General features: G+C 44.1%; 1 protein-coding gene across 1 annotated transcript in view; it reads left to right on the top strand.

The window, feature by feature from the left end:
- Window positions 1-1,127: 1,127 nt before the first annotated feature.
- The window catches only part of ADIPOR2 (adiponectin receptor 2), a 311,375-nt gene continuing 293,148 nt past the window's right edge, over window positions 1,128-19,354 (top strand). The window contains exon 1 of the mRNA XM_069228093.1: window positions 1,128-1,543. The gene's annotated coding sequence lies outside the window, so the exon portion shown is untranslated. The remainder of the gene's footprint in view (window positions 1,544-19,354) is intronic.

The following is a 19,354-nucleotide window of genomic DNA, read 5'->3' as shown; positions in this document are numbered from 1 at the left end:
GTTGCCCACACAACTGGTGGTTAGTGCCCAGAGTCAGCTTTAGGTCGGTGCGAGCGGTGCAGCTGCACCAGTGCTGACCTGGATTGGGGGTCGCTGATTTTAGGGGGGGGGGGGCGCTGTGATTATCAATAATTTATTAAACTTGCGATTTAAAAGCACCTGCCGAAAAGTTCCTTGTGCGACTAGCCTTCAGGAAGCAATTAAAATATCAAGATACCACTTGTGATTAATGTTCCTGCTAGGGAGAGAGATGAGAGTTTTGTCTAGCAGCAGCTTTGAATCGCCATAAGGTAGAGTAGAGGGTTAATGTGCCTGCTGCAAAGAAGAGAACTATATTTTAATGTGGATAGCTGAGTGGATTAGTAAAACCAGCCGTTACAAGGTCTTTAAAACAAATGAATGTATGTGAAAGGCAGGCTATGGAGAGTTGAGGGGCACATTTGCCGGGTGGTAGTGAAAGAACCCGAGGAGGTGGTCATGAGGTGGGTGGGTGCCAAGAAAGAGTGTTGCACAGGGCACCACCACCGCCAACGCCGGTCCTGTTCATGCCCATAAGGCGAAGGCGAGTGGGCAATTACCAGCATGCAGAGAGTGTTAAACACAGTCAATGCCCTAGGCAGAGGGCATCTTATCTCTATCCTAAATGGGGGGCAATATATCTGCGTGCCCTGCAGCTGGAGCCAAAAATACAACATGTCGGGTTGGAAAACACGACAGAAGAGGGAGGAATGACGGTTGGGAAGGGCTCTCATTAAAACTGGCAGATTTGCATTTTTTTTTCTAGAATATGAGGCTTTTTGACCATGCACGCAATTTAGGGCTGTAACAGGCCCTCGTCCGGAGTGCAGCGGAGTGGTAATTCTGCATATAATTTTTTCACAGAATTATCACCCGGAACAATTTTAAGTAACACCTAGCATTAATTACCAACCTTTGTAACGAGAGCCGTGTGTCCTTTGCCCAGGCGGTGCCCATATCTCTGTACACCCGTGCAAGGCTGCATAAAAAACACACGGAGGAGTCTTAAGTTAAACACACATGGCACTACAGCCAAGAGGAGATATATCTCCCCTGCTCAACGGGGACCGGCGTTGTTTCCTCCCTCGCGGCTGCGTGCGCAACACTTCTCCCCGAGTAGCTGCTCTGGGAGCGGTGTTCCGAGTTGTTTTCCATGCAGTCGTCTGGACGTGTTGCATTAGCACACGCTCTTTCCGGGGGACGGGAGGGGTGGGTGAAATCCCTAGTGACGGCCTGCGCGTCCGAGGTGTGCCAGGACAACGGTCCTGCCTGTTGCAACGCTGCACTGCACACACCTGCGTCCAAACACGCGGCAACGGCCACCACGCGCCTGGCTGCACCGGGCAGACGCAATCCCCGGGAAGGAGACCACCTTGAACGTCACCGCTGTGCTTGGAAAGCTTGCCTCCCGGACCTCCAAGGACTTCTTAGAACTTTAGGACATTTCGGGTTTTTTTCCCGCCACCTGTCTCGAATTTAAGGTGAAGAAAAAGTTATCATTGACGCGGTCCGAGGCCGTATTTTGGTGAGTAACTTTAATTGACAGGTTAGAATCGTTCAGGGGATGAAGTGCATTAAAAGTGTACGGGGAAGAGGATCCTGAGTGCAGTGGGGGAGGGGTGAGTGAGTGTAGGGGTGTGTGAACTGCGTGCCAAAAAAGAACAACATGTTCTGTAGCTGTTTTGTTGTTCTTTCACGTTCACGTAACTACATATATGATATCACCCACCTTAACTGAGAATTAAAGGCAAGTGAAAATATTCAGGGAGAAATGCACTACTTTATGTTACAAAACATCTGCTGGTTAATGTGGTTGTGTATTTTTAGTGCTACAAGGTCCCAGCCTGCGACAGAAAGCACTGTGAATATATATCGTAATTGCAAACTTGCACTATGTACAGCGGTGGCTCCTCCACTATGGCGGAGGAGCGTCACCACCCCCGCCAGCAGCACCTGCAAAACTTAAAAAAAAAAAAAACGATAAAAAACTATCCTATCGCTTTATTTTTAAAGGGGCGGGGCCATGGGGGTGATGATCACTGAGGGGAGTGGTGTGCACTCCCCTCAGTGCGCATGTGTGTTTGGCCGGCCGGCCTTCTTGGACCGGCCAAACACACATGTGCACTAAGCTCACTCCAACCCAGCACTTTGTTGCCGGGTTGAAGAGAGCAGACACAGGCTCCCAGTCTGCCTGTGAGTGCCAAGCCAGGGTGCCCCGGCCAATCCTAATGCTGTTTTCATGCTGCCAGTAGCATGAGAGCAGCATTAGGATTGGCCGCAGGGCAGGCTGGGAGCCTGTGCCTGCAGTGGAGCTAGATGAGCGGCACGGCGGAGGGGAGTCAGGTAAGTTTTAAAAAAAAAATTTAACTTAATTTCCTGTTTGTTTTGTTGTCGTCGTTCCCCCCGCTACATGCCATCCTGCCCCTTTTCCGCGCTGCGAGCCGCGACTGACTACATAAAGTATAAGCCTGACACAAAATGTGCAAAAAGATAAAGATTTAAGATTAAAAAAGTACTTTTAAAATATAGATTTTACTAATCCACAGTCAAGCTGTACCTATCGCAGACATTTTTACAAGTGTCCATTTAAAGCAGGCTTTCCACAGCTCAAAAGGTAACACCCTTCCGATACCTCTCAAAAGGAATACATATTTACCATCATAAAGCTTCAAGTGACTCCATCAGTTAAAACTAATATTGGCTTTTAAAGTAGCCTTTACATCTGCTGATTAATGAATTGCACACATTTACATTTCTTTCAGACAGCAGGGCGCCCCGCAAGAAAACCTGTTTTTCTTGGTTAGTTTTGTGCCCCACCCTTGGCTTCACAACACAGGAGACGTCCTACCTTCCTTTTCAGCGGGGGCATCTCAACTGGTGGAATTAATCGTCCGGGGATGGTTGTCTTTTATCAAAAGGTAGGGGAGCTGGTTAAATAAAAAAAAACATGTATGGGCACATCATGCCTACAGATCCTGCCCGCTTCAACCTAGGGAATCGTTTCAAGAAGGAAGTACTGTTAAATATGAGGAATTCTATGTCTGGCCTATAAAGTTGCCAGATGACACCATGTCTTTGCATTCTGGAGGAGGAAGTCTCGGTTCGCCTAAGCTGACCCAAGTGAACTAACAAACCTGAAAATAATGATAAATACATACAGTGATTTCTAATGGACCGGAGAAGGGTGGCTTTGGTGACACAGGGTAATCTGATAATCTCAGGTAGCCAGGGAGCTCAGCGAGTATCCACTAAAGCAGGGCTCCTCATATTCTTCATAGATGTGACTCCCCTTTTCTTTCAGTAATCTTTAGTCCACAGTTTTGTTATACTGCTGCCCCCTTTTCAAAATTAGAAATCTGGCTAAGTCCAGGACAACTGGACGTATGCAACTTTGTGGTCGTGCCATTTCCACATAATTATGTATTTGGTCAGTTTACCACATGATCTACCACCTGCTTGATAATTTGCAGATTTCATCAAAAGTTATTAAAGTGTTACCCGTTTGAAGGTTATCTAAAAGTCAAAGGTTAACTGTTCACCTTCTACTTGTTGATTGCTGCTTCCATGATGTAAAGAGGTGAGAAATGTGTCCAGGTGGTGTTAAGGTATCCAGGAGGGGTAAGCAGCAATGGCGTCATATGTCTGCAACAGGAATCCAAAACCTCACATATGTAAATGTAATTCAGACAGGGTGGAAAGAAAGATTACTTCTTTGTTATGAGAGTATTTTCTTTCCCCTTTCATGTCAGTTTATCTTTACATCAAATACACTGTATTCAAAGTAGTAGTCCTTATTCCAAAAAGCCACTCAGAGTTTAGAGGAATCTGAAACACTGCATTTTTTCGATGCCCTCGAATCTTAAAATGCTTTGTATTACTACACATATATAGTAATAATATATTAGAGGCTTGACCCCGTGAACGTAGTAAAGCTTAAATTGAAGAATTTAAAAACTCAAAGTGGATACACAGTATAAAAGAGGCTTGCATTTTATTACAAAAGTTAATACATATAAGCTTGTTTTCTGCTCAGCACACCGTTGTAAATAATGTAGACAATCTATTTTACTCCTAAAGACAGAACTGAAAGGGTTGTGGAATGTTGATACCGTGCTTCTTTGCTGGACAAAATAATTTTCAATAGAATCTGCAGAATATGTATAGTTAACTTACTTAAGAAACATATCTATTTTCTAAAGTGCTGAGATCACTATTGTAATAATGTGTGTTAAATGCCAAACTAGCTGGAATAATCTACTAGGATGGACAGCTTGTGCTGACTCCACTTCCTCTTCTTGTGTTTGGCTCTCCCCTGGAACTTAGCCCAGGTACTTGTGTACTTCCAATGCTTAGTCTTTCGGTGCTACTTTTTTTCTTTTTGTTGAAGCATTCCATAAGAGTACATGTGTTTGCCGGCAAGCTCTCTCATGTGCTTCTCCCCCCCTCTCTGTGTATCTTTCTTTTATCTGTATGCTTTTATCCCCAGTCCATATTGTTGCTTGCCCATTCCCACCTGTCCGTGTTATTTATTGCCCCCATCCGCTCTCCATGTTTTTGCTTTCCCCCACCCACCCTCTGTGTTGTGGCTTTCCCCCACCTCCTGTCCATGTTATCGCTTGCCATGTCTGCATTTTACTTATAAACCTTGCGTGGCCTCAACCATTATTTCTGTTTAATCAATAATGGGAGAGGATGTGGTGTTCCTGCAGAGCTGCTGACTTTGAAACTAGGGAACCAAATTTGAGTCTCAGCATCAGCTCAACATCCTGTGATTCTGTGTAAACCACTTAATCTCCCCATGCCTAAAAAAATACATGTAACCTTGTGTAATGTAACTGGTACTCACGTAAAGCACTTCAATACCTTCAGTTGAGTTTGTGCTATATAAAACTGCAAAAAATACCCCAAAACTTCCCGAACCACTGCAGTCCTGAGATACCCTAGTAAGCATGCTAGAAGCTGTACAACAAATTGACTCGCTATAGCTCTAGATAAATAGATTGTGATGGGATTCACAAACACTTATACAGTGCATGTACTACCGAAATCTGTGTAATAACACCCAGGTCAAACACACAAAAGGTGATGGGAGGACACTTGCATTACTTCTAACCACTGGCAATCGCTTGGGGTAGAATTCCAACCCATTCTTCTTTTGCCCACCATGCCACCTCAGATTAGACCTAGCTATATACAAATCAGTTCCAATAGAAACAGTTGAGTCCTTACTGCCAAGCCAGGTCCTATCCGGACCGAAAAACCCAAGACTGATATATATATATACACAAATATTAAAGTTATTTTATAGTTAGGTGAATATGTCGGTCACAACATTCAAGTTTTGAACAAAAAAAAAAAATGAAATTCACCAGGTATAATTAGCAGAGCTAACTATAACTTGTGCCCCGCCATGCCCTGCTTATGACCTCACATATTACATCACTCATGACATGTTCTATGACATCATGAGGACATGTCAAATTACATCAAATGTCTCTGGGTTTGTTGTGGATACTATACCCACTCCAAACTGGTTGTCAGTGGTAGATGTGGGAAGACAATAGGATTACTGTAGTACATTCCCCACAAATACCCTCAGAGCTTAAGTTGAGTGTGGCCAAAGTCTTCTGCAATCCTGAAAATGCCCAAAGTGGGTAGAATTAGCCGCGGAAACTAGTATCCCGTTGGTTAGGGCAATGCCCAGAGTCACTGCCACCGACTAGCTAATGCTAGGCATAAATGTTGCATCTCCAGTCATATACATCAGAACACTGCTGGACCTGAGGTAGAACAGAAGAGGAATAGACCTGCTGTCTGTGACCTGAGAGGAGCCATAAAGAAGAACTGGACCTGCTACCTCTTGCACCCAGGATAAAGAAGTGACTCCAAGGGTCCAAAAGTCAGATAGACTCCTATTTGGCTACAGAAAGCTACAAAATACCTTTTTCTGAAAGGCCCAGCTGACCAGTACCAACTGGACCTGGACTGGAGCTTCTGCTGGCCTCTGCTTGACACCCTATGACACTCCCCTGAGTCCTGGGGGCTTCAGAAGTGTACTCCTGTGGTGGAATGGGACTTAAAGGACTAAGGGCCCGATTTAAAGTTTGGCGGAAGGGTTACTCCGTCGGGGTTAATCCATCACAATGATGACAGATATCCTATCTCCCCAAATATAACGGATATCCCGTCCCCAGAAATATAATTCCGTCACCTCTCCGCCAAACTCTAAATCAGGTGCTAAGTCAGAAGGTAAAATCTTTGAAAAAACCGAACTTGCGTGGTCTATATGTCCCATGCTCCTGAGCGATCAGCCTCAAATAGCGGCTAGGTCACAGTCTACCTTGACCATTGACTATTATTGCTGCTTTGTGCTTTTTTGGTGCTACTTCTACTTAAACATTTAAAATTCAGATCTCCAGTTCCCCTTATATGATTTTTGTAATTTTAATGCAATTTTGTTTGTTACATTTTACTCTCTTGTTCTGATTTGGTTTGAGATTTTTATTGTTTTGCATTTCGACTTCTTTACTTTATTGGTACTGCATAAATACTTACACATTGCCCTAATTTGAGCCTTTCTGCTCTGTGCAACAGCTATCAGGGTGTTGAGCCCAGGTTAGTGTGAGAGTTCACCCTGACAAGGGCAGTGATGATTCCTTAAGGTGGGTAGTCACCATTCAAAATGATTATCACATTTCTTACATTGGTGGGAGCAGGTGGGGGACTCCCTGCTAGCCCCATAGCTGGATATGAGGCATACCAAAGGCCCCTTTTTGTAGCGTGAACCTATCAGTTGATAGCCAGTGGCCCGGCTCCTGACACTGACAGTTGTCAGTGGATGTTAGAAATAGGGTTTATGGTTGGCTAGGGTATGCACCTCAGCCAGGGAGAACCCTCCACTCTAGTCAGGACAAGTAAGTTGCATACTAAAGATAACCTGTGCTCACCCCCTGGCAGCTCGGCACAGAGCAGTCAGGCTTATCCTCAGGCAATGTGTAAAGTGTTTGCACAACACACACACACACCAGTGACACAATAAATACACCACAATAGAGAATCTACACGAAATAATATGAAAATAAACTGTATTACATATAATTGATAGACCCATAACTACTTTGCCAACTAGGCAATTGTCAAAGTGCAAACATAAAAGAAACATTCTTACATTACACATGTCATGAAAATAACATTACAAACAAAACATTACTGTGCATATCTTACAGCCCCTGAAACAGTATCTGTGCTCTTGTCAGAAGAAACACGGCATACATCAACCTCGGAGCACGGAAATGCAGCATGTAATAAAGAAAGACACATCTGTCACCATAAAAGTATAGGGCACAGCGCTCCTGGGCCCCTATCACGTATTATACAGTAGTTTAGATGCCCTACGTGGAGTACAGGAACCTACACCCCTACTACACAGTACATAGTAAACAAAATAAATAGAATCAGCAAGATCGAGACTGCCGTCGAGTATCATCACCCCATCCTGTTATCTGATTCCATTTATCGTGACCCCCAAGGTATGAGCAAACATGGGGGGACAGGTCCACACACTGGAGATAGAAGGGGGGGACGTCCCCCGTGTGTCGCCAGCACCAAAGCCAGCTACAAGACCACCAGAGCCATTCCTTTCTCTTTTATCTGTAGCAGAAGCCCACCTCTCTGGGGCTCCTCCGCTGGAAGGCGGCGTGGTGGTAACTCCTGGTGCTGGGGTGGCCCCCTCCTCCAGGCGGCCGCTGACAGTTCAGACGGTAATCCCGCCCAACCCTGCGATGCGGTGTGGCAGTTGATGTGCCTGCTTTGGGAGCCCTCCTGTCAACAGAAAATGTTGGGGGGGGGGACAACGGCATGTCTCCTAGCAGGGGCACGCCGATCCTGAAAACACCACTCTCCTTCTCAGAGTCGGTCTCTCCCGCAGTTGTTAATGTGGCAGAGGAGAAGGCTTAGGGAACACCGTAGCAGCCTCTGAAGCAGTGTCGCGTGACAAGAGCTGGCTGCTTTACAAGGCAGGGGACCCGTGCAACTTGGCAGTTATCCCTTCCAACTTACTTCAGTGCAACAGCGCATTAGGGTACATGTAGCAGGAGAAGCTCAAATGTGCAGCTCGCAGAGGCCATAAATGTTGATTAGGGGTCAAAACAGCAGGCGCTCACCCGGCGCTGGCCCCTACAACTAAACCAACTTGCACCTGTTATCCTAAACAGGATAACGCTCCACACGCTGAAAGTTCTCCTCTTTTAGCAACTGGGGGGGGGGGATACACCACCTAGTCCTTGGAGAACAACTGGGGAGCACTAGAGCAGGGAATAAGCAACAGACAAGCCCATGAGAGTCCTTGAAGCAAAGTGGCAGTCCTTCTTATGACATAGCAGACCACAGGTTAGCATAACAGCAGAACAGTCTTAATTGTGGTTCCTCTTAGCTTGACAGTTCCTTCCAGTATCATCTGGGTACACGTCCACGCAGTGTCTCTGTAGAACACAAGTCAGGGGGCATCTGGCAACAAGGCAACAAGCAGAAAAGCAATCCTTTGTGCCACCCAGCAGATACCAGGCAGCAGGGCAACAACAGGAAAGCAGTCCAGATGAGTCTTTTTGCAGCTCAGCATTACTTCTGACAGAAATCAGTCCCAGTTTCAAAGTGTTCTCCCCATCATGGGATACGACCTCTGTACTTACACTCAAAATGTCTTTGGTCTAGGGGGCACTTCAAAAGAACTTTAGAAGTGCACCACACCCCCTTTCAACCCCAGCCCTGGCTCCAGACATCAGAAGGGGGCAAACAAGCCCTTTGTGTGAGGGCAGGACACAGCCTGTACAAATATAAGTGCGACCCATTTCCCTCTCTCCCAGCCCTGTAAGACCATTCAGTATCCTGTTACACCTCCACCCTCCCTGTGGGATGGCTGTCTGTAAAGTATGCAGAAGGCCAAGCTGTCACTCTACCCAAGAAGTGGATTGGAGTCAGGTTGCAAAGCACTAGAGTTATAAGCACAGAGAAATGCCCACTTTCTAAAAATTGTATTTCTAAAATAGTAATGTAAAATCCACCCACACCAGCAAGTAGGATTTCTCATTACCATTCCAAACATACCAAACATGGCCACACTACTCCTCACAGATCAGAAATTACCACTTAAGTACCTTTAAGGGAATTCCCAATGGTAGCCTATGAAAGGATTAGGACTCATAGCAGTGAGAAACCAGTTAGGCTGTTTGTTACTACTAGGACATACCATATAATGAAGGCACATGTCCTACCTTTTACCTACACCGCACCCTGCCCATAGGGCTACCTATGGCCTTCCTTAGGGGTGACCTATATGTAGTAAAAGGGGAGTTTCAGGCTTGGCAACTAGTTTGACTGGCCAAGTCAATGTGGCAGTAAACTACACACGCAGGCGCTGCAATGCCGGGCCTGTGACTAGTTTGAAAGGCACTTCTGTGGGTGGCGCAATCTGCACTGCAGGCCCACTAGTAACATTACAGGCCCTGGGTACATGGTATACCACTTTACAAGGGACTTACAGGTAAATTAAATAAGCCAAACAGGTGTAAGACAATTATACCAAGTTTTAGGGGAGAGAGCACATGCATTTTAGCACTGATTAGCTGTGGTAAAATGCCCAGAGTCCTAAAGCCAACAAAAAGAGGGTCAGAAGATTAGGAGGAGAAAGGCAAACAGTTTGTGGATAACCCTGCAGAAAGGGCCATTTTCACAAGTGGCCTTTGTTGGTTGTTAGCCTTTTGCGCAGAGCTTGCCCTTGGTTGGGTACACAAGCCTGACTTAAGGGGCAGAAAAGGCCTCATAAACTTTTTCATTTTTTATTAAGATGTTTCAGCATACACAAAAACAAAATGTTATCAACATGAGAATTGCCTCATGAGGTAAAATATAGCACATGTGTAGTACATAACAGCATTATGCCTGTGCATCCTTTTTGTACTTTTCTCGTTATCTCCAAATTAGCGCCTTACCTATATCACAAATTATCACAGTTCTGATGAGGGGGTGGACTTTAGATATGTGGTTAGTGGGCTCCAAATTTCTTTGGAGCACAACAATAATGGCAGTTGCTCTGCGTACTTTACAGTATGTCAGGACAAGAAGCCATTGTTTAGGTTTAGGTGGTGACCGCTTGCACCAGTGCATAGCCACTGTACGTTTTGCCAACAGCAATGCCAGCATCACAAATCTACGATATGCTGGATATATCGTCTTGACCAGGCTGAATAAACACATCTGGGGTGTGCACTCCACTGGTTCCAGTGTCATTTTAGACAAATCTGTGATCACCTGTGACCCGAACAGCTGGAATGGGGTCCCCAGGCCAAATGAAGGAAGTCAGTCTCTGGCGTGCTGCATCATCAACAATTTGCATCTGCTCGTAGTCCATAGCGGAGTGGCCTGACTGGGGTGGAATATATTTGTTGAAAATATTTGAAGTGTGATTCGGAGTTTACAGTTGGTGTGTGCAGTCTATTCAGTTCAGTCCAGTTCTCTACCATTTTGGGTGTGTCTAGTGCGTTGTACCACTTATCCAATGCTGGGTTCTGGATAGGCTGTTCATCATTCTCAGCCATAGTTTATAATCTTGTGATGAGATGCTTATGCGTGGGGTTGGTGAGCAGTGTCTAAAGCGCTTCCAACATAGGGAGGCTGGTGAGAACATGGGTTATAACTCCCGTATAGCAGCCAGGAGGCGGTGGTATGTGAATGTCATTAGTGGTGACTTTTACAGCCTTTGTGAGATGTTCGTTAAAGCTAGAAACTGCCTGTTTGGGTCCGAATCCCCTTTCATCTTTAGCCTTGCTTTGCAAGCGCTTTGGTCTCCTGGGTGACCGATGTGGCTGGGTGGAAATGCAGGGGGAGTGCAGGTGCATACAACAGCAGTTTTTTGGCCCATTCTTCCAGTGTCTGCCAAGCCTTCACTGTGCAGTGAAAAGTATTTATTTCTGTTCTGGGTATCCCGGCACGCTTGTATGGTAATATAGCTTTGAGTGGGATGGAGTGTGCGTCATCTGTTTCAAACGCCAAATGCAGTATATATGCTTGGGGGTTATACCAATAATGGGAAAATTGCACCTGGACGCATGCACAAGTAATATAAGTGGAGGTCAAGTGCTTAGAAGCCCCCCGCGTACGGAAGCATTATTGTTTCCCTCTTAATCCTGGGTTGTTTGCCCACCCACACTAGTGTTATCATGTGCGATCAAACTGTTAAAAAGTGCTGTGTTAGCACAACAGGGATATTGGTAAAGAGATAGAGAAATGTAGGGAGCATGAACATCTTTATGACCGCTACCCTATCCGCTAGTGATAGTGGTATTCTGGACCATCTCTTCACTTGTTCCTTCAGTTTCGATATCACAGTTCCATAGTTCTCATGGACCAACAGGTCTGGGTCCCTATGGATCCAGATATTTAATTGGCTCTGTGCTCCACTGCAGCGGGAAGTCCAAGGAGTACTGTTGTGTACTTTGGGTCATAGGAAGCATGACCGACTATGTATTGTTTATGCTGAGGCTTGAATGCCAATCAAATCAAATGTTTTACTGAAGCATCAGCGTTAGGTGTACTGTGGGGCACGGATGTACAGTACCATATAATCCGTGTACAGGGACACTGTAATGGGCCTCTGCCGGAAGAGTAATGCAGAATCTGTGTATCTCTGACGAAGGACAAAGGCTAAGGGTTCCAGCTCCAGTGTGAACAGCATTGGTAATAGGGGACATCCCTGTCGCATGCCTCTGTGTATGGGTAGTTGGTCTGATGTATGCCCATTAATGTGCACCCAGGCAACCTGGTCAGTATACAACAGGGGTATCCATTTCAGAAAAGCTTCGGGCATACCCATTGGGAGCAGGGTTGAAAACATGTATGTCCACGCTATAGAGTAGAAGGCCTTGGTGGCATCTAATAGCACTGCCTCGGCTACTATGGTGGAGGGCCTTATAACCTTGTTGTCCATGGTGGTACTGTCTGCCTACTGGGATGCACCTGTGAGCAAGCTAGGGCTACTCACTTTCCTGGTGGGGTCTGCAGGTGAGGAGACTGGGTCCCCATGGACATAGTTAGTGGCTGAGACAGATGCTGACAGAGGGTATAGGTAAGTTTAGAGAGGCATAGGACAGATTAGGGCCACTGTAGAGGTGGTGAACTGTCCACATGCGATCGCCTGAATAGAGAAGCTTATTAAGGTATTGATTAGTCTACCCTAGCACTTGGATGGGCATGGTCTGTGTAGTGAATTTTCCTTTTCAGTGTGGTCACCTCTGATTTTTCACCTTTTGCTGGACCTTATATTTTTGCTGGCATGACACTCTGACTCATTCAGGGAAGTTGTGGTAGAACAGGTCCTACCCCTTTCTCTCAGTTACAAAAGTATTATACATGCAAAGACAAACCGATGCAGAACGTGGTTCAATATATTTTTTGAAGCAACTGGGTACTATGTGAAATGTGTGAGCTGCGATTATAAGGGAAATGAAACAATACAATTATAATTGTGACAATGAGCGTGAAACGAATAAAAAGTCCCAGCACCCTGTCATATTATTGAATTCAAAATCCATACCTACACTTCTAGCATCTACATGAAATGAGAGCACAGCAGTGAAGGCTCTTCTCTGTCCGTACTAATCTCTGAAAGGAAGCCCCGGCCCCATACCGGAATAATAAGCAGGGGTTTGCCTGTGATCTGCTGGCAGCCCTACCAAGTGGCTGGAGCGAAGAGGCCAAGTTCAGCGGAACTGCGACAACATGGTGCAGCGTAAAATGGCTGGCTGGAATGTCCCCTCTAACCTTATTTTGGCAGTGTGGTGTTTTTATAACAAAACATGTTATTGTTCTGAGAACTAGCCTGACATGATAATGCATCTTTTCTGTGTAAGGCAGACTTCGTACTTTTGGACATACAATACTTAATATCAGAATGTTGTGCAAAAGAAATGGTAACAATTCCTGCGTTTAAAAGCAGCTGATAGAAAATAATAAAACAGTACCGCTTAAATGAAGCCATGCTGAAATAATAAAAGGTGTAAGCAGCACTTTACAAAAAAATTACAAATAAAGTAATAAATTGCAACCCACATTCGCAAAAATGTATAATAATCTGTGAGTAATTCATTGATCTTTGTCAAGTAACTTAAAATGAAAAACGACTGGGATTCAGAGAGTATGTAGTGTGCATGTCAAGAGTAAGCATAAAAATAGGGAGAAATAATGGGCCTAGCAGTCTCTCTCGGTCAAGAAAATCTCCCTTCCGATGTGGATGAGTTAACTGGTCACCGGCTTTCCAAGTTGTGTGTTGCTGTTTCCTTGCATTTCTCGGTTATCTCTTCACATGTGCTTGTGTTGGTGCGGACAATCAAATACATTTGAAAAAACTATCTTTTTACTGATAGATGTTGATAATGATGTTAATGAAACCCACCAGGTCTTTCCCTTGCATATGTAATCCAAGCCTAGAGAGGTGCACACTTTCCAACTCAGCAGGCCAATTTGTAAATAGGAGTTTAGTGGCACCCGCTTTCCATACTTTAAACTGTGGTAGACAGGAGGGATTTGAGGCAAAGGCCACACAGCCCTGTCTAGGATAAGGTTTCATGCATAACCATGAGATTTTAAAATGATAGTCAATGTCTAGCCAGTTGTGTTGCCTTAGCATCCATCTTATTAATCACCACTCCTCCACCGACAAGATGTTTTATGTGAATTACCCCAACCCCCTCACTGGAGTTCCACACCCGGTTGGTTTCCTTAGCCTTTAAAGGTGGTTCTCACATTCGCAGAGAAAAGGAAAACAGATGGGTATTTCCCAGACTCTCCTCTGGGTTATGCTTACAGATGTATGCAGGTGTCTGGATTCAGACAGACCTGCCAGGGCTCCTACTCTTGCATCGTACTAATAAGTGACCCCCTACCATCCCGAACCATAAGAATCATTTCACCCACGCAAATATTGATATTTTAGCAAATAAGTGATTCCCTTAATAGCCACACCGGCGTCTTGAGTGCCTACATCACTAATACTGTCCTTAATATGCAGAAGTACAGCACTTACCCTTAGAACGGATCAAATTATACCCAAGCACTGCATGTACCATTATTTAACTTATTAAGCAGGAATGCTGCCTCTACAGGAAGGTCCATTTGTGTGGTTTTGTCGTAGTAAGGTACTCCCAGTACCATTAAGGTGGATCTCACTATGCCAGAGTGCTTCTAGTACCACTGAGGTGGCTATCCCTGTGTAAGAGTCCTCTGGGAAGAGTATTTTTTTCTCCATACTACTACTAATAAGTTAAGTTAGTTTTAATTATACCAGCATACTACCAATACCATTAGGATGCTTTCCATTATGCCACAGCACTAATACTATGCCAGGTGGTTATAATTATTCAAAAGTACTATGCTGCCAGTACCATTATAGTACTTAGTATTATGCCAGAGTGGTGCTGCTCAAACATGTTCGACATCAGTTTTTAGTGTTCGTGTTGGTGCTGGTGAGGGGTGAAACACTAAAAAAGCACAGTTTATGAGAGAAAATGGGGTAGGTTCCGGAGCATTAGTTCAGCTTGCACGGAAAGGCGAGTAGGCAACAGTAAAAAGGATTAACAAGCATTGGCAAAGCCAAATAGGCCTAGCTTTGATGTACTAACATATGGAAAGATCATTTATGTCTGCCTCCACTTCTATGAGTTAGCTCCTTAAAAAAAGATTTGTTAGCTTTACTAAAGGTTTTTTTAACAGATAAAATAGACAAGGATAAGAGACAGGCGAAGAAAGTAATGGGAAAATCCATACATTATAAAAGAGTAAAAATACATATCAGTAAAACTCAAAAGGAAAGATACGGAGGTGAAAGAACTATGGGTAAGACAGGAAAACCCACTTAAGGGAGCCCTGACCAAAACATAAATAGTATGCTGCAGTGAAAAAACAAGCATGGATTGACTTCTTTATACAATGTATGCGTGAGAAAGAATGTCATGTGCAATGATACAGTGTACTATTGAGATGTAAAACAGTCCCTCCTGCGTTTCAGTGCAGTCACTCCACAAGAGGTAGAACTATTGAAGTGAGAGAGAAATATACTGGGTAAAGCCAAAGCATACTAAATGTATTTAAGGTTTTGCTTACACAGCTTTAGTACATACTCAATAGCTTTGCAACAACTGAATAATGCAGAGGAGGATTTCCAACAGCCTTGCAAATTATGAGCTGGCCTTTGTCGGTTTACAACAGTAGAACACAGCTGGTCCTAGCATGGCTGAATCCTCTGTTAGAAGAGCAGCGTCCGTTTGTGAGCATTCATTGTGTCACACATTACATACTTCTGTAAGCACTTGGGAATATGAATCATTTGAATAAGAAAACACATTTATTGTCCAAAGTAGCCATGAAAGATTTGTTCAAAAGTCTAGGCAAATAGCCATGTTGGAACAGTATACAAATGAGACATTTTGAAGGAAGAATCATCTAATATGGTAGTCACCATCTTGTTGATCTGGTACACTGCCTCCAATGCTCCACAAGGAAAACGGTCAGGAAGGAGAGTTGGCAAGTGGCTTGAACAGGTGTGTTGAGTGCTTGCAGAGAGGGTGTCGTGGGGTTTAGTGAGCTTTTTATAGGCACTTTATTTTAGCCATAGGCCTGCCGCTTATTCTCTTTAGGCTAATAATGTATTTTATTCATTTGAATTTCTGATCAAAAGTTTCATTCTGTGGTGATGTTTTGTTTCTTTTATCTCATACACTTTTAGCCTAGGAACTGTTTTCATTCTTCTTTGTAAGACATTCTTGTTCTGTACCCTGCACAAGGCTGTACCAGATATTGTTGTCAGTACAATAAATAGGAACACCACAATCTTTGCCACTTCACAGGAAACATATGTGTTCTGGCGTTAGGACAGTTTTCTCACCAGCTGTTTTATTATACAACATCGCTCTGCCCCCCATATGTTAGAGGGAGAGTTACAGCCAGAAACTGCCACTACATGCTGTCACTTCACTGCAACTGTCTGCTGAGACTTGACGTCTTTTCTGCCTACATGGGAGAGGACTCTCAGTAGACCAACAGCCCTCTTAGATATTGCCATATTCAGGTATGGGGGATGGTGTCTTCCTAGGAATCCTGAAGGGTGGATTAGCACTAACACTGTTGTGCTATAGTAGTATCTTAGTGGCGACGGTAGGAATTCCAATCCATAGAATTCTGACACTATGATGGGACTTTTCTTATGTTTCACTTTCCTTGACACTGCATTGCTATTATTATGTTTTATCATCCTTATCATTGCAGTACATGCTATTTTAACTAGAACGCAGTTGATTCAATAAAATATATTGAAACAATTCCTGCTTCTGTTTGTCTTTTCATGTGTGAGACGAATGTAACCGAGAGAAAAGGATGAGATCTGTTACACCATGATTTCCATGAGAAATCAAAATGTAGTGTGGACGGCTGCCACAAATCGCTGCCACTTTCAGATGCTGATGAGATACTGCTAGCTGGCCAAAAGGGTTAGGCCGACAGTTGTCACATGGTGTGGAATTGAACTCCGTTCCCCACAACCTGGTGATGCTGCTGCCCAAATCCAGCAGTGTCATTGGTACAATGATAGCCAACACAACAAGTGCCTGAGCAAGAGCAACTATTAAGTGGTCTCTGAAGGAACATAAATAAACATAGAATACGTCTGCAAATGTGAATAGTCATTAATTCAACATATTTTACTCCACTTGTAAAATGGACTACACCATAATCTTAAACTCTAGCCTGAGAGTGGCATATGTGCATCGTGAAACTGTGTAGCAAAGCAGCTAGATGAAATCTTCCTGTAAGCAAAGGCCAGGAGCGGTGTGCAGCAGAACCACGAAGATGAATGGGATACTAAGACTCCCTCTATCCTGTCCTAATTTAAGTTTTAACTTGGTCTTGACACTACTTCTGGCGATAATGAAGTGATCCCCTGACACACTGCTAGATCCATGTCTAGTAACAGGTGCACAACCAGGTAGTTCAGCACTCAACTGCCAGAAGGCTCCAGGCTGGTGTGACTTGCTTAGATCCTATGATGTTTTCTCAGTCAGACTACGCTACAAACCTCAAACTTTGGCTCATATTGTGCATTTTCCTCACATTTCTGTGGAGGGAAATTCTGGAATCTGTTAAGAGCCACAACATTCCTACCACCCTGCGTTCCCACACTTCTCCCGATAAAAACAGTACCCCATTTGTGTAGCTGGACTTGTTACCTATGACAGGAATTGGTGAAATGTTAATCATATGAAGTCATTGTGATCTCTGCATGGTCCTTGTGGTCAGGTATTTGACCACAAACTTCCTACCACCCAGTGTTCCCACATTTCTCCTGATAAAAATGGTATCCCTCATCCCAACTGCAGGGCACATTATGGGGTGCAGGCAGAGCCTGATTCCGGGGTGGGGAATCATGCTCCTTTCTTTGACCCATTTTTCCTGGTGTCTAGTGGGCTTATTTCCCCCATGGGGGAGACATTTGGGGGTAACCACTCCCCCGTATACCCCTAGGAGGCAGTCTGTTGGAGAAATTATGAAGTAGGGGCATTGCCCAGTGCCAGGTTGGGCTGCCCCGTACCTTTTTCTTTAAATATTTCCCTGGTGGTTAGTGAGCTTTCTGCCCTCACCCCCCACTGGGGAGAGAAGAAGGGCAGACTCATGGGTATACCATAGATGTGGGCAAGCCAACAAATTAACAGGGGAGTCGAGCCAAGGGTCAGCTCTGGCTCTAAAAGCCTGTGCACAAGCACAGCCACAAAATATTAAGCATGTAAATCATGCAACAGACATGTAACATTATGCTAAAGTGTCTGCTAAATTAAAAAAATGTTTATTTTTGTTAACACACAAACATGTTTCACCTTAGTACAACAGATGATAACTCTGCATTTAGACGTAGTTATTAAAAGTAAGAGTTTTTAAACATGCACAGAAAAACATTCCTGCCCGAGCCCAGAAGACAATGCTATTAGTGAAGTAAGAGGCAAGTCAGTTGCCTTGTGTACAATATATGTGGCCTATATTTTTACTGTAGGTGGAGCATAATTATAGACTATTAAATCAAAGACAAGAGAGGTTTTTCTACAGCGCACATCCTGAACTCACGTATTTGAAGGAGCTCTCATACTCAATAATAGACAAAAAGTGGGCTCAGTGAAATAAAATATTTGCCTAGAATCACACAATTTGGTCAAGCAGGAAAGGCATGATTGATCATAGATTTTCGATTCTCACGCTGTGCAATTCAGCTGTTACACAGGTATCTCTAACATCAAAGAATAATGGTTTGACTTTACTTCTTGGAGGTTGAGATTAGGGTGTTATTGATTGCCAGAATTCACATTTTATGTTTGGCAGTTTTACAAAGCATGATCTGTTCCCAAGGACATGACATAGCCGTCTCAAGAGACACAGACTATGCAATGTTTTTTTTCAGCACATGGAAATTTGCAGAGATTTGAACCTGATTTCCCATGTTGCATAGGCTGCAGCTATAGCCACTAGGGCACAGTGCCTGGCACTCAAGGTTCCAAGAGAACCTTGTCCTGAGACAGAGCAAAGATGCTGGCTCTAGCTTTCAGTGGCTTACCCACCTCAACTCCAAAGATTGTTGGGCTTGTTTGGGGTGGGAGCACAGGGTGATGCTTGGGTGAGTCACCCTCACTCCTTTTTTAGGTTTTGCCTGCTCAGTGCTTGTGCTTAGCTTACAAAGTCTTTTGTATTAAACAAAAGTCTTAAAAGTGGCTTATAACCCACCTACTTACTTATCTGGACTTACCATTGGGTGTTTCCAACATTGCTCTAATTTGCTTGATTCTCATTGGCCAGCATGTAGTCTGCTTTCACTTCCTGCTCTGCTTTTGCCATCCATGCCGTCGCGTTTAATCGGGACCAAGTTCTCCTTTTGCTCAATGGCTACTGACCAGTGTCCTTCCTCTGGCTACTTCACACTGCAGGTATTTTATTTTTATTTATTTACAAGCAAGCATGCCATCAGCACTCTCACCCTCCTCCCACTCTCTGTTGTATTTTCACTTCTGTTTGCTTTCTTTTTCAAAGAGAAATCCTGTGCTGCGAATTGGAGGAGGTGATGAAGCTTATTCTGATCATCAATAGTGCCAAAAACATACACAACTGTAATTCCCCCTGCAACCTTTCCCCCACTGGGCAAAAATTTGAGAAGAATCGCTGCCAGTCACCGAGTGCTCACTTGTAAACTTGTTTCTTAACCTGATTATGCCATGAAAGTGAAAAGATAAACCAACATATCAGTGTTAAGTTTCCA

This window comes from Pleurodeles waltl, chromosome 4_1 (genome assembly GCF_031143425.1).
Source record: "Pleurodeles waltl isolate 20211129_DDA chromosome 4_1, aPleWal1.hap1.20221129, whole genome shotgun sequence".
Taxonomy (NCBI): domain Eukaryota; kingdom Metazoa; phylum Chordata; class Amphibia; order Caudata; family Salamandridae; genus Pleurodeles; species Pleurodeles waltl.
The sequence above is the reverse complement of the archived record's forward strand: the minus strand, read 5'-3'. Positions and strand labels throughout refer to the sequence as shown.